Genomic DNA, 16058 nt, shown 5'->3' with positions numbered 1-16058 from the left:
TGTCCTTTAGCTTGCTATAAGATGTGCTTTAGCTCCACTAGGAATACTTAACATCTGAAATGGTCACTATGAAACATTGTACTGGTCAAATGCCCTTTGAGATCTCACAGGCTGTGTATTTACAGATGACCAAAAAAAAAAAGAAAAGAAAAATATAGTATCATAAAATTATGGAATATCCTGAGTTGGAAGGGACACGACAAGGACAGTCCACCTCCTGGCCCTGCATAGGACAGCCCTAAGAGTCACGTTATGTGCCCAAGGGCATTTTCCAAATGCTCCTTGAACTGTGTCAGGCTTGGTGCTGGGACCACTTCCCTGGGCAGCCCATTCCAGTGCCCAACCACCCTCTGGGGGAAGCAAATCTTTCTCTAATATCCAGCCTAAACGTCCCCTGACACAGCTTCAAGCCATTCCCTCAGGTCCTGTCACTGGTGACGAGAGAGACGAGATCAATGCCTGCCCCTCCTCTTCCCCTCATGAGGAAGTTATAGACTGTTATTCCTCCAGTTAAGCCTATACCTTTAGTTCTTTAGAAATTACGTACTAGGTACTGAAAAGCTTAAAAAATACTTGGGAAGAATTCAGAAATTGTAGATGCATGAAACAACATTTATTGTATCATTCAGCATCCAGTACTTATGAACTGAACCAAAGGCTGCATCCAGGCTTTTATTTCTACTATTTATTTCTCTATAAATTTCTCTAATCCCTCTGAAAATTTTAATACTTATAATTGTCCCTCTATCTGTGGCTGTGAGCTTGTACAATTTAATTGCAATCTGCACAAAAATTAGTACTTTTGCTACAAACATGGAACAAATTTGATCTTATACCCTCAGCTCTGGCATTTAAAAAAACCCCAACACAACAACAAAAACCCCACAAATAGGAAATACTTGTTCCTGGTTTGCCTTTTGTTGTGTTAATTATGATTTTATATGCTTCTATTATATTTTCTCTGTCAAACCCCTAACTATAATTATCCTGCAATTTTATTTGAAGTACCTTAACAACTGATTGCACACCTTAAAAGAAAGGTAGGAAATGTATAAATCGTGCTAGCGTAAGTGGGTACAACAGTAGCAAAATTAATGAGAAAATACCAAGGCATATCAGGTGAGAATCTGTCACTAGATGCATCTTAATTAATCAAAAATAGCCTAATTATGCATAGTTTGAAAGAATCACTTCTATCTTATGATTCCCCATAATGTTTTTACAATTCACAATAATCTTCTGTATACCAGGACTGTTCAGCAAACATATGAAAATTAACATAAAAAGTATGCCTATTTAAATTACCTTACATTGTTCTGCCTTCCTTTTTGAAGTATAGGTATAAACTACTGCTGCCTTAGATTTTACATAAGGGTTGTATTATTTATCAAAGTAGTCTTTCCTTGACTGTCACAATTTTGTTGTCTTACAAAGAAATACAAGTAGACATTAAATTTAAAGAACATTGGAATGAAAATATTTTTGTAAGAAGCACATTTATTTTATCATGTAGAATGATAAAACCTGAGTTTACAGAAGAAAAACATGCAGCAGGATAGAGCAAACTGGGACAATTTTTGAGAAAACATCTTCATCTTCAGAATAAATACTCGTTATTGAAACAAACTGTTCACAGGAAAGATGAGGTTGATAAACACATTTGTTTTTAAAATCTCTGAAGCTGTTCAACTATCCTAACTCATAATTCTCCAAGTGAAATATTTCACTGAGAAAGAATGTTTACTATTAAAGCATGAACTTGAACAGTCACATTTAAAATTTTTTTTAAAAATTAAGATAATTAAAATGAAAGTGCTTTGGTCGATTTTAACTATAATTTAGGAATGTCACTGAGAATTCATCTTCTTGTTCCAATTTAGGACAAAGACATCTTTTAAAAATTTGCATATTTTTCCAGGACAAAGTAGTTTTCTCTCAATGCCATACGTACAGTAAAGGCACAAAGTATCTGTAAAGACAGGTGCTTATCTAACCTTACTCTTATGAAAAATGAAACATGAAACATAGTGAGTACAGCAGCTTTCTTTTAGGAGTGGGGCAGAGCTGATCTTCTAGAACTCCACAGGAGCAGGCAATCTGCTCCTTTGCATCTACCAGTGATAGAGAACCACCGTTTTTTGGAGGTTTGTTTGTTGTTTTTTTTTCCTATAAAAATGCAACATGTTACATTTTTAGCCACAGAGTTCCATTAAGTACCACTTTCAATGGATTTTTTTTGTTTATACTTAACCTGCATCTGTGACACATATATAATAAGCACTGCACTAATAACTTGACTTTTCAGTGCTTTGTCCCTCAGAAAACAACTTGCAACAAAGAACTTAAAGTGTAGTGAGTAAAAGTCTCAACAACATAATTTTCCTGGCAGAACTAGAGCCCCCGGCAGTAGCACTGCACCTCCCAACATGAGCCTCTAGTCTTCCCACATCTACAGGTGACCTTGATGGCATACTGCTAAAACAACTGGAATGTGAAAACCAAGGGGTATGTCACAATCTACAATGTGTCTTGCACACACATGCAAAGAACAATATTACCATTAAAGATGTTAAAGGAAGATGACCAAAGCTGATGTGGCAGTCTATCATAACTTCATTATATTTCTGCTATGTAATTTCAATGAAGGGAAGGGAATATTAAAGAGTACTCTAAAAGCTACACCATACCTGCTTGCAGCACCTGTTTCCAGTCTACACAGACTAATTCCTTCTGATGAATGTAACCAACAGAGAACGGCAATAAAATACTACGGGAAACAAATCACCACTTTTCCTGTAAAACCACCAATCACATCTGTTGTTTGCATGTTGAAAGTTTATTGAATATTTTAATTTGGATTTAGAAAATAGGACTCAGTTATTACATGACAGTTGGGGTTTTTTGGAATTTAGTTTGTTAGGTTGTTGTTTGAGGGTTTTTTTAAAGACCGATGTAACCTCTAAATTCTTTCACCAATAGGGAATTACCTAGATTTTTAATAAAAATGTCTGGAAAGACCACAAACTAGTAATATTAAATTTTATCAACAGGCTTCTCAGCTTAATTCTTGCAATACAACAATAAAAATGCTAATTGAGAAAGTTTTTGGGAAGATGCTGCAGAAAATCCAACTACATGCACGGGAAATTAATTCTGTAGATGATGTGTAAAAGATGGCTTATAAAGTTAACGAGATATTACTTAAGGCAAGAGAAACAATTAGACTATTAACAGTAAGGATAAAGCAACATTTTGCCATCAAATATGATGAAACTAATTAAATTAAATTAAAAGTGAAATGAAAATTCAAGTATGAAAATAAAATTGAACAAGGTAAAAGGCCTAAAGAGTTCACAGGCTCAAAATCCAAACAAATGTATCCAAAACCACAGCACCTATAAAGAACCTGAATGGACTGTTAGTTTATCATTTTTGCACATGCTAAAAATCTGAAAGAACTTTCCTCCTTCAGAGCATGGATTGGTCTGCTGTTTTTTAAGACTAGAAAGAGATTTTATGGGCACCAGAATCAAAACTAAAAGGCATGGGTGTAATTGCAAAAGGTGTGAGTACTGAAAAAGCAGTAAGCTGTGCTATGCAGGTAATCATTCTGAAGAATGTGTAATGCTTAAAGGGAAGATTCTGCTCCAAGGAATGTTGCAGGCACATGCAACAATGGAGCAAGTGAAACCTAGAGCTATTAGCTTGTATTGTTTCACAAAATACTTTTCTGACACTACAGAAGCATGAGAGTTGCCTAATCCAATTCTGCTTACTTCACTAGTTTAATTCACATAACCTGATGAAACAACAGGGGATTTAGACTGACCAAGACATTTTATTAACAGTCTTTATTACTCTGCCATCACCAGGTGGGATCCATATGAACACTTCAGTCCCCTTGGTTCAGAAGGGCTTCTGAAGTAGAGAACTGAATGGTTTCAAGACTCTGGTTAACAATGCCAACATGCTCCTCATGGCAGTCACTCACCATCTTTCTTGAGTCTGTCTCCATTTTTTATTTTGCTTTCCAAGTATTTCCATGTTGTTTCTTTACTGCTTACTCACTTTGACAACTCTGAAGACCTTCTGATTACCCCTCTCCTCCCACTGTTTCTGAACAATCCCACTACTAGTATCATTGGCAGATAATGATGCTGTCCTTACCCTCTGCTGCTGGCTCCCCTCTGTCAGTATTGACATCTTGTTAATGTCTTGCACATGCATGTCCTGCAATGATTTCAGCCTAAAAGATTTATGAGCAACATTTGAATTTTCAATGCTTTTTGTTAAACCATCCCACTTTTGTGAAAAGTTCACCATAGATTGTCCTTAAAAATCTCTCATATTTACCAGGTGCCACAATTCCACAGACACGGACTGGCAGTTAAGGGTTTGCATGACATATTTAGTAATGCATGGTGCTGTAATGACCACTGTCATCTCACCTTCCCTTGGTGCTTCTCTTCTCTCTTTTCTCATAATTTATACTACAATATCTTGGAACCAGCATGTGAATACTTTTTAATAAAAACTAGTCTACACATTAGTTTCTCCTAGCCTAGAGGCCTCATCTTTCAGGATGTATTTCAATGCAAATACAGGTTTTAACTCCTTTTTACACAGCACTTGCTAGTCTGTCTTAATAATGCATCCCTCATGCTCAGAAAAATATAACAAGGTAATATGGAATGTCTTAGGAAAATTTTCAGAAATAAGGAGACAACAAGAAAAGTAATAACAGAGCATCCTAAAAGCAATCTTCCCTAACCGCAGAACATGCAAGAAGTGGAAGAAGATAGCTATATCCTCTCCTGTTACTTAGAAACATCCCTTGCTAATTTAGCCTTTGAAAAATTTGGGGCATTGTCTGCATAACATCAAGAAAACCTGTAATGTTGTATAAAATATAATAGCTTAATAATGACTTGTTGAACAATGTGTTCTCAAGAGAAAAGGAATAAGCATTTTTCCCGTAATTACCTTTCTAATTCCGATTAGGCAGCCTATACACTTACTCTGTATGTTACAATGACCAGGTCTGCAAAAAGTAAAGTCTCAACCTTCAGAAGTGTGACAGTTCCCATGCTAATCTGAATCACATACAATCACATACAAATCACTACAAAACTGTAATGGCAGAAGCACAATGTACAGAGGAATCTCCAGACCATCTGGTGCTATGAGCATTGACCACGTTTGTTGAACCACATGCACTTCTCTGAGCACTGCAAGGCACAGAACTTAGTTCCAAGGACCTCTTGATCTCTAGGAAGCTAGAGACACTGAAAGCAGGGAGTCAGTTGCTCAAATCTTAACTTTTCTAGTGACAAGGCCATGTATGTGAACAGTTACCAAAATTTCAGTCTATTATTCAAAAGCAGGGCCAAAACAAGACCTTGTATGATTTTTCTTCTGATTTCAATGTTATGAATGCTAGCATTGGAAAATTAAAGACTTGGCTCTCACCTCTCCAGTCCCAGTAAGGGACTGTCTCCATGAAAATGCTGAACAGATATCTGGAAGGCATGATTTTCAACCAACTTATTTATATTTGTATAAAAAGCTGCATTGATACTCTTGTTTCAGCTCCCACTAGTTCTACTTTAGTTTGTGGGTTTTTTTTAGTTCCTTTGCTCAGGGATACATTTAAGATGAATGGAATAAGGTGCTTCCACATCAGATATCAGAGTCCACAAAGGGATTTGTAAAAGTTTACTTACACAGTGCAGCTCCTGCCTTTTAATAAACTTTCTCATGTGAACACTATCGAACTGCCACTTCTCTCCAAATTCCCCAAACAAATTTAAAAGCAAGATGCATTCTTTTCTCTCCAGCATAATCAGAGACTCTACTGACTGAGTGATACCACTTCTAGACAATACCTTTTTTATTCCTAGTATGCTCTTAAGGGATTCCCCAGGGAAACTTACTTATTTCTAGCAAACTACAGGAGCACACAGCTGGAATTTTAGAAATATTTCTTAAGAGCCCTCCCAGAGAGAAAAGATTTGAAAGACAGTACATATTTCATGATGACCCAACAATGCCACAGTATCTCACTTACCAAGAAGGTGAATACAAGTGTGCACAACAGGTGCACCCTAATGTAACTAAGCAGAAAAGATCCTTTTACATACAATCATGGTTGAGAACAGACATGCATTTCGTACTTCTAATAGGATTTGATAAAATCATGGCTATAGAATAAAAAAAATAGGTTAGACAAGGCACTGGAAGGATTATCAAGTTTCCAACAAATGAAATAGAGCTCTGTGATTTAACCAATTAAATCCTATGGACCACTGGGAGGTAAAATAATGACCATTTTCATTAAATGTTCTGCTTTAGTCAAGTTATATGTGGACACATCAGCTAAGCAAGCACTGGAGTGGCAATGCCTACTTTCAAGTTCTTTGACTTTGTTTTCAAGAAAAATCAAATGCCATCTATCACAGGGGACAGAATTAAAGACATAGGACATAAAGGTGACATTAAGCAGGCTGTATGCTCACTGGACCCCATTCACAATCTCAAAAGAAGCTGGATGCATTTGGTAAAAAACGATTGACATTTATGTTTTTCTCGGTAGACCTAATTAGGTCTGACATACATCCATTCACACTCAAATAGGCACAGAAACCTTCAAGGTTATTTTCCAATTATTTCCACCTACAGTGCCTCATTCTGAAAGGACTGGGAATCTGAACCTTCAAAAGAGGCTACAGGTGCTGTTCATACATCCTCTCTCAGCAACTGAACCCTTAATAAGGAAGTACTTTTTAAATAAAACTCATGATGACTTTCAAAACAGGATTTCTAATGTCAGCATCTTTGATCCCATTTTTACTTGTGATTAACAGAATTTTTCATCACACCAATGGTATAAGTACTGTTCTAATATTGTAAAAGCATTTTAAATACCCAAAAAGTCAGTTCTGTTCTTAACACTATTATTAATGTAGCAACATAAATATCCATTTAAATAGCATAAAAGGTGCTAAAGGATGGTAAAGTAAATTTTCACACATGAAAGAATCAGATAAAAAAGCTTCCCCAAAGAGGTTATGAAATATTGAAGTTGAGATAAAGGTCACTTGAAAAGACTCATCATATTTAGCACTGTGTCATGGGGTGGTGGTAGAATCCCCAAACCAAATGAATCTCTTCTTTGCTTTTCTTAAAAAAGCAGAGCTTGCTCTAGGTTTATATAAACATTTTCCTGAAATGCCAGAGGCCCATCAGTAGTCAGCTGCATTTCCACAACAGTCAGATTACCTCTGAAGGGACTGAATTCTTAATTCGGTCCCTAAATACCATAATATTCTGAATGATCTTTCCTAAAAATACTTTTTCCTGTGATTTTGTCACAGATTTTGTAATCTGCTGTATCACGAACTGAAAACGGCAGCCAAATCAACAATGTGATGAACAGATTATCTCAGAAAAACAAGCCAAAAAAAACCCTTGGTGGCACCTGTATATTTTTTTATACCACATCTGTTCAACTATATTTGCTTTGTTTCTGGTGATGGCATTCAAACTGCCAGAAGCAGAGGCTATAACCTAAGAAATAGCAATGACATCCTTTCTGCAAGGGTTTTGGAAATGTTCTTTAGGTTCTAAGCAAACACTATTATCTTGAAATCTACAATTAACATGAACATTAAAAGAAAGAAAAGAAAGTATCCTTACTATTGGCTAAACTTCAGCACTTTTCAGTATGGTATTTCAGAAAGTATAATTGCCTCCAATTTGTTGATGAGGAACTGAGGCAAAACAAGGTTAAAAGCTTTCCCAATATGCAGCATAGGACTTGGGAAAGAAACCTATGTAACCTTCAGGTTCACGACAACTGAAAATGAATAAACTGACAAAATGCAGCTGTTTGTGCAGCACACAAGAGCCTTTTCCAGAGACAACTGCATACATGTGGAATAACCAACAATATTAACGTTTAAGGCAAAAAATAAATTTCATGGCTATGAAGAAAAAAAATGACAACTTTGTACTTAACAGCTGAGAAACAGTGAACCTGAATGAACATCTGCAGTGTCAGAACACACCCTCCCTAATACATACAAAATGTTGTAAAGCACTAGGATGCCAAAAACTAAAATGAATTACCAGGTTTGTAGAACAACAGGTAGTGTTTTAGCTATCTTTTGAATTTCCATATAAATGTAATGATCTGCAAAGAACTCCTCTGGTACCTCTGCTATTTTAGCTGCTCTTTTTTTTGGCTGTCAATGCTGTATAAACTGCAGCTCCGCACAGGCTGTGGGCGCCTCCATATTGAGTAGATTCCATGAAGTACCAGGCTCAGCCAGGAGGCTGTTCTCTGCAAGATGAGACTTTAAAACATTCAAGGCAGGAATAGCATTTTGTCATCTACCTCCTCTACCACAGATACCTCCAAGAACTTGAGGGTGTGAAAAAAATAGAGCAATAATATATTTAAAGCTCACCCTTCTAGTTAAACCTGAACTTCAGAAGTATAAAGCTGCATATAAATGCCTTCTTAACAGAGACTTTTCTGTATTATATTCAGAGAAGCTTACTGTGTCTGCCTCTGTAACATACCCTACGTATCTCATACTGTTCCCCATTATCTTATTCTGGAATTCCAACATCATCATTTTAGGATTTGGTGCCAATGAGAGCACATTTCAATCTTTAAACTCATTCAGTTTATATTTCACTGTCACAAGAGTTTGGCTATTTGCTTCTATCCTCTAAGGAAGCCCACAGCATGATGACAAGATGTCAGGAATAATCAAGAAAACTAGTTTTATGCCCCTAAAGAAAAAAATGTCATCGTTGTCCTCTCAGGCAGGGTGTTGTTTTCTCTTAATAAAAAGAATGGCTTTTAGCATCCATCAAGTAAATCCAAGCCACCATATCATTAGAGATTATTTACATTTATTCCTGCATCTTGCTTCATTTCTTCCCTCTGTTTTATGACATTACCCTCTGTGTCATCTATGATCACAGCCATCTCTTGTGAGAGAGTAGCGGAAAAACTACCACTACTACTAACCCTATTTCCTTCCCTAGGGAAATCAACTATAGCTTTTACTACTCCAGATGAGTACCCCAGCTTCCTGCTCTCCCTCTGCTGTCTCTAAGCATTTAATTTCTATGAAGCAGTTGTTATGAATTACCAAGTACTGTCATTTCACACACCTATCCAGGGCTACCAAAACAAATTAAAGATAGAGGGTTTAGCATAAATCACAATGTAAGCAAAGCACACATCTCTTGATGTGAGATATCAATGAAAACATTTCAGTGCCATACCCTTTCCCCAACTGCTGCAGGTTAGTAACTCAAACTTTATGTATATAGCAACTAAAAACCACAACTAACAAAAAAACCCACCAAAACTCCCAGTTGCATAGTAAGAATTATAGCTTGTTTCAAAGCCCCAATTTGTGTGCCAAGAATGTGTTGTAGAGCCAGTGGTTTGTTGCACACCACCCCTCAAATGCTGACATGTTTTGACAACGCTGCCACCAATTCTGATTTTTAAAGCTGAAGAGAGAGTAGATGTTCACCTCAGCCATCTGCCAATGCATCAGATGAACATGATGCAGACATTCCATAACTGATGTACCTCAACTCACCAGAAATCCTGTGATTTGAGGCACGCTTCCTCACTCAAGATAATGACTACAGAAATTATAGTGACAGCAGGATTTGTCTCTAGAGTGATGTGAATGAAAACTAAATATATTAACTCTTTCACTATAAAGTGGATTAAACTATAGAGAAACTCTTTGTAGATGCATTCTCTTGCTGATTTTTACCCTCAGAAACACATAATTGGAGCTTTTGAAAAAAAATAGGAGTTATTATCTGAAAGAAGCTTTCTTTTTGAAAATTTATAGTCCCTTTTGGACATCAAGAGAATGCATATTCCTAGAAAACCCATCACAGTCTATAGAAGACACTTGTGTTTCTCATCAATATGAAAGATCATCTGTAAAAAACAACAGAATAAGAGAATTTGTAAATGTTCAAGGTTTTTTTCAAGGTAATCCCTCTGAAACCTCTACAAATTCAAGTGCCAATTATCAGCAGTATGGAAACAGATCAAATGAAATCACAGAGAAGATTTCACCATCTGGAAAACTCATAGCAATTGCTACACACAGTTTTCGCTCCTTATATCAGAATTTACGGACCTTCACTCCTCATACCTGTTTTCACATACTTGTAAACTTTTGACATCATCTGTGTTTTAGCTAAAAATGAACAGCATTACTGTACTGCAGAAGAAAGGATCAGCAATTTACAGTATGAAAACTTCAGACCACAAGAACAAAACCTGCTTGTTTGGTAGCCCAAATGAAGCCAGTCTGATTACGTGAGTAAAAATGTGTGCAGAAATGGCCTATGCTCCCTTCAGAGACCAATATGCACACAGGAAGCTCCCTCTGAATCTACAGGTATGATTCTTAAATTCACATCTCAATCTTCTGCAGTTTTGTACATTAAAGTTTTGTACATTTAGTTCATTCTTCAGCCCCTAAGTAGAATCAGTTCTCCAATCTGATTCTACTTCATTCTTCTCCATGTACCCTCAAAAAGGGAAAGGCTCCTAGTGACAGGGACTACATCTTCTCAAATAATGTATTCCAGTGCTTCCTCCTGCTACTTACATGTTTTTCCCCAAATATCTAACTCAAGCCATCTCTGCTTGAAATAGCTGAAATTCATTTCTTACCCCACTGCAATATAATTGGTGCATATTTCCAAGGTCTGTTATGTATGCTCTCGGGAAAAGTATGAATAGGACAATTCTGTACGGATACACTGTGAGCAGCAAAGGTTCTTCCACTGAATAGAACAGCAGGATCTCCTTCCTAAATTCTCCTCTTTCCGTGGCTCCTTCTAAAGAAAAGTAAAAAAATTCCTTTTACCTAGTATTTGTATCATAAGATGTGCATTTTCCATATGTATTTGCCACTTGGGGAGAAGAAGAAAAGCAAAGATTAAATAGCAAAGGATAAGACTACAAAACTAGAAGTTTATAAACTCTCACAAAACATTACTATCTCTTCCTGTCTATTCTTAACTTTAGATTTCCTCTCTACTGTTCTAACTTTTATTATATGGGCTGTATAACTACACTAGTTTAGAGTTCAGCCCCTTTGTTAATACTCGGAAGCCTTACATTTATTCACTTCCAACTCTGCTCTCAAAGGAAACTGGCTATTTATTTCAGAAAATGTATTCAGGAAATGTAAATCCAGACAAGAAACAGAATAGTGCATAATGCTGTGTAAGTTTAGCATAACGATTTGCTTCACTGTCTAAATTTGAGCTTTTTTTTTTCTCCTTGTGGGATTCACAATTATAATATTTATAGATAAATAAGAACAGATTCTATGGGAATAATTTCAAAGCTTTTGATAGCTCACAGTAGCCAACAGTAAATTCAGCATACTGTGTAGTAAAATCTTACTGCAGTAACTTCTTTTTGCTACCTAGGAACAATAACAAAATACTACAGGGTTTTTGTTTTGGTTGGTTTTTTTGGGTATTTTTTTCCACAATTTTAAAAACATACCATACTCAAAAAGAAGAACTACAGCCCTCTGAATTTCTGAATCACATCGCAAGACCTCTGAAATCTGCACCTAGTTCTCCAAGACCTCCATTGTGACACATGACTAGCCACTTAATACTCCATGCTGCAGGATATACCTATCCCTAGATATACTGATTCCTTTCTTTCCTCACAAGTCTGTCCATCCTACTTAAAGAGAAAGGAAAAGAAGTCTCTCCTTTGGCAGGCTAAGTGTTTCAAATTTATAGACTAAGGAGCCAGAAAGGATCACTGTGACAGTCCAGTTTAGCCTTTTATATAAAGAATAGCCTGAAATTCATTTTTTTTCCAAGTTAAGTATGACTTACAACTGACCTAGGCAGATTCTACATCAGTGTTTCTCTAGGCACAGTATTCAAATGGTTGGTTATTCTCTTCCATGTTAAAAATCAGTACCTGGTTCAGGTATGAATTTGTTTGGCTTCAGTGTCCAATCTGTGTGCCTTGTAATACCTTTGTCGGCCTGACAAAATACAGCTACTGCAATACCAGTGCAAATAATAGATTACACTGCGTGTTACCTCAAGAGCATTCCTCCTTAAGTGCACCCCTGGGACAGCTCTAACACCACCTTACTGGAGCTGGCTGACACAAAGCTTTTGGCAACAAGTATGCTATCAAACATCTGTTGTGACCCCCTTGGAAGCGCCCCCTCTCCCACACCATATGGCCATCGCCACCGAGTGGTACCGCAAGGACACAACCCCGCTCTCGTCACTCCCTGTCCTCTCTGGGGAGGCCAGACACTGACGGATAATTTCACACACACTTCACACTCCATCAGCAGGGAAGACAGCCCGCTGCAGTGGAGACATGCCGAGCATGTCCACGTTACAACACACTCTGTCCATGTCACTGTCAGAAAACTCTGCTCATGGAGTACATGTAGTACACACTAAAGGAAGGGAATTTTTTTTTTTTTTTTTTTTTTTTTTGTCTAGCACTGCTTTTGCTCTTCCCAAGTGGCAACTGCTTTCTGTGTAACTGGACTTACACTTGAGGCTTTGTCAACACAGCTATAGCAGCTGTGGGTGCCAGGAAAAAACAAACAAAAAACAAACATGGCCACAGAAACACAGCAAAACATTACACAGCAGATCAAACTTCCTACTGACTTAAAGAGCTTTGTAGGCACAAAAATTTAACTTATGATCTTTTGACAGGATAGCAGACTAAGAGAAAACAAGAAATTCTTCCATAGGATCAAGTGACAAAAGCTGTTACTATGAATCAGGTAAGTACAGCAGCAGCATTACTACTGACCAGTACACAAGAACAGTAGTGCAAACAGAGGCACAGGGAACTAAGAGATTGAGTTTCCATGTGAAAACCCTACCAACAAGTCAATTCAAGGAAGGACGTCTTGATATCAGTGATTTTCTTTCCCACAGCTACAAAATGACCATTTAAATCCTCTGTTCACAGTTACCTAAGTCATTAGAAAGGCTCAAAGCCTGTGCATACAGTACTAAATGTCACTCCCACAGTGGATTCTGTGCAAAGAAAGCAGAGCTAATAGGAAAGCACTCTTGATAACAGCAGGAACACACCAGCACCCTAAGAAGACAGAATTGAAAATAACACTGTTCTACTTTGAACACAGTGAAGGTTATATCAATAGAAGGGTTGAGGTTGGAAGGACCTTTAAGATCATCTAGTTCCAATCCCCCTAAAATGGGCAGGGACACGGTCCACTAGACCAGGTTACTCAGAGCCCCATCCAACCTGGCCTTGAACACTTCCAGGGATGGGGCATCCCAAACTTTTCTGGGGATCTTATCCCAGTGCCTCACCACTGTCAAAGTCAAGAGTTTCCTCCTAATACCTAATATAAACTTACCCTCTTTCAGTTTAAACCCATTCCCCCTTGTCCTGTCACATGTCCTTGGCAAAGTCCCTCACCAGCTCTCTTGTAGGGCTCCCTGAAATACTGGAAGGCTTAGAGGTTGCTCTAAGGTCTCCCCAGAGCCATCTCTTCTCCAGGCTGAACAACCCCAGCTCCCTCAGCCTGTTTTTAAAGGGGAGGTGTTCCAGCCCTTTGATCATCTTCGTGGCCCTGCAGCAGGTCCACGTCCTTATGCTGGGGTCACCAGAGCTGTACATAGCACTCCAGAGGGGGTCTCATGACAGCAGAGTCATTAGATCAGTTTGAGGCAAAGTCTTGTGGCTGTACCTTTCAAGAATACTGCTGTGCAAAGTCCAGAAAGCAAAACATTAACTTGCCCTTAACAAAAGTTTCCTCAGTATTGTTCTCTTTTCTTCTTTCTTCCTGCGTTTTTTTTTTAAGAATAAATCAATCTCTTCTTTAGGAAACTTGAAAGGCAAATTTTCCATTTGTAGCAGGAAATGGCAATATGGAGACAAACACTTTCATATCAGAGCTTAATCACCTCCGGTGTGCCCAGGTTGACTCATTATGAAATTAGGTGATCACACACATTGCCCAAGAGCTATTTCTGTTGCATCTGCAGCAGCTAAGACACTGCACCACTTCTTCTAGTAATCCAAGTGTCCAAGCAGAGGATCTTTAGCTGCTTGACTCTCAAGCTGCCCTCTAACATTTTTTCTCTTTTGGAGACACAGTATGGCAAAACACTGCTTAGATGGTCATTAAACATATCTGTAAACTGAACAGGGAAACAGCTCCATATGAGACAGGCTATACTCACAAGGCTGTGCTCTACAGCTTGCAGAACACTAATTTCCTGAAAGTGTTGCTTGACTCAAAGCATCTGCATTAGAGGCTGTCGGTTACATTTAAAGCAGACAGAAATCTTGATGCCTTGTAAGCATTACTGATACACAGGTCAAACTCCCTAGTATAAATCTCACTTCTGCCCCCAGGATTTCCCCATACATAACTCTCATCAACAGTGCAAAGTCTCAAAATGGAGCACCTGGAGAGAGATGCTATTTGCAGCTGCTCTGTGACACATGTCAACGCCAGGGAAGTGTTGAGTAATTTAAGTCACATCATCTGCTGAACAACTCCCCAGATGTGGTTTCAAACCAACAGCCTTTCAACTCATCCTGAAAAACTAGACCTTTAGCCTATGCTTAGCTTGGGTATAGGTCAGTGCTTTGCTTGCCACACCTAAATTAGCTGTAAGTATAAAAGTAAATAAATCTCACAGAGTTCACTGACCTATCAGTGCCCTTCTGCTACAAAAGCTGAATCACAGAATTGTTAGGGCTCACATGGACCTGTGGAGATCATTTAGCCCAACCCTCCTGCCAAGGCAGGATCACCTAGAGCAGATTACACAGGAACTCACCCAGGAGGGTATTGAATGTCTCCAGATGAGAAACTCCACAACCCCTCTGGTTGTTCCAGTTTTCTGCCACCCTCAATGTAAAGAAGTTCTTTCTTATGTTGAGATGGTACTAATTGTGGTTTAGTTTATAGGCATTGCTCTTTGTTCTGTCGCTGGGGGCCATTGAAAAGAGTCTGGCACCACTCTCTTGGAAATGACCTTTGAGATATTTATATGCATTCATAAAAGATCCCCACTTAGTTTATTCTCCAGACTAAACAGCCTCAGCTCTCACAGTCTCTCCTCATAAGAGAGATGTTCCAGACCCCTGATCATCCTTCACAGGGCAAGTAGTTCTGTGTTTTTCTTGTTCTGGATCCCAGAACTGTACACAGCACTCCAGATGTGGCATCACTGAGGCTAGCAGGGGGGCAGGATCACCTCCCTTGTCCTGCTGACCACACTCTTCCTGATGCATCCCAGGATACCGCTGGGCCTCCTGGCCACAAAGGAACTGCTGGCTCACGGTCAACCTGTCATCCACCAAGATTCCCAGGTCCTTCTCTGCAGGGCTGCTCTCTAGTAGGTCAGCCCCCAACCTGTACCGGTGATTGAGTACTCTTCTTTCATGTATGCTTATATAGAATACATAATTGTGAATTGTGTCTGTGGGGAAAAAAGAAAAAAAAGAAAAAGAAGAAAGAATGCCTTTCCTGACACGCTTTGCTGTGTCTGCACCAAGCAAGTCCACAGACACCCTTACTGACACTGTCATGGAAGTCAAAGCTTTTCTAGATGAGGAGTCCCCAGTGCTTCATAACATCAACATATTTTCCTTTTGCAGTAAAGCCAATTTCCTTCTGCCAGAGACACAGTTAGTTTTTACCACCAAAGACACTGAACAATTTGGTCAAAAACTGTACATATAAATAACTCTTAACTACTCACTTATTGCTGTGTTACCCAACATCAGTGTTGACCAGATAATTTGGGGTAAAGTATAGACCAGAAAAAAAGAGCTACAGTAAGAAAACACAATAAATAAAACAAAACAGAACCCACACCACCAGTCACAACTATAGAATAAATAAATTGTGAGGGTACAGGTTCTGCTCCTACTGAATTCACTGGCCAGCTTCCCATTTATTTCAATTGGCCTGATAAACACATGCATCCCTCCAGCTTCTGTC

General features: G+C 38.4%; 1 protein-coding gene across 7 annotated transcripts in view; it reads right to left on the bottom strand.

The window, feature by feature from the left end:
* Nucleotides 1-16058, bottom strand: part of TPK1 (thiamin pyrophosphokinase 1) — a 314358-nt gene that overhangs the window by 290580 nt on the left and 7720 nt on the right. Inside the window, exon 1 of one of the 7 annotated variants that reach the window (XM_069007749.1) lies at nt 13455-13608. The exons of 4 other annotated variants lie outside the window; for them this stretch is intronic. The gene's annotated coding sequence lies outside the window, so the exon portion shown is untranslated. Of the gene's footprint in view, nt 1-13454; nt 13609-16058 lie in introns of those variants that run through there. 2 more of the 7 variants (XM_069007744.1, XM_069007746.1) reach the window with 2 other exon arrangements.

Source organism: Aphelocoma coerulescens, chromosome 2 (assembly GCF_041296385.1).
Source record: "Aphelocoma coerulescens isolate FSJ_1873_10779 chromosome 2, UR_Acoe_1.0, whole genome shotgun sequence".
Classification (NCBI taxonomy): domain Eukaryota; kingdom Metazoa; phylum Chordata; class Aves; order Passeriformes; family Corvidae; genus Aphelocoma; species Aphelocoma coerulescens.
The sequence above is the reverse complement of the archived record's forward strand: the minus strand, read 5'-3'. Positions and strand labels throughout refer to the sequence as shown.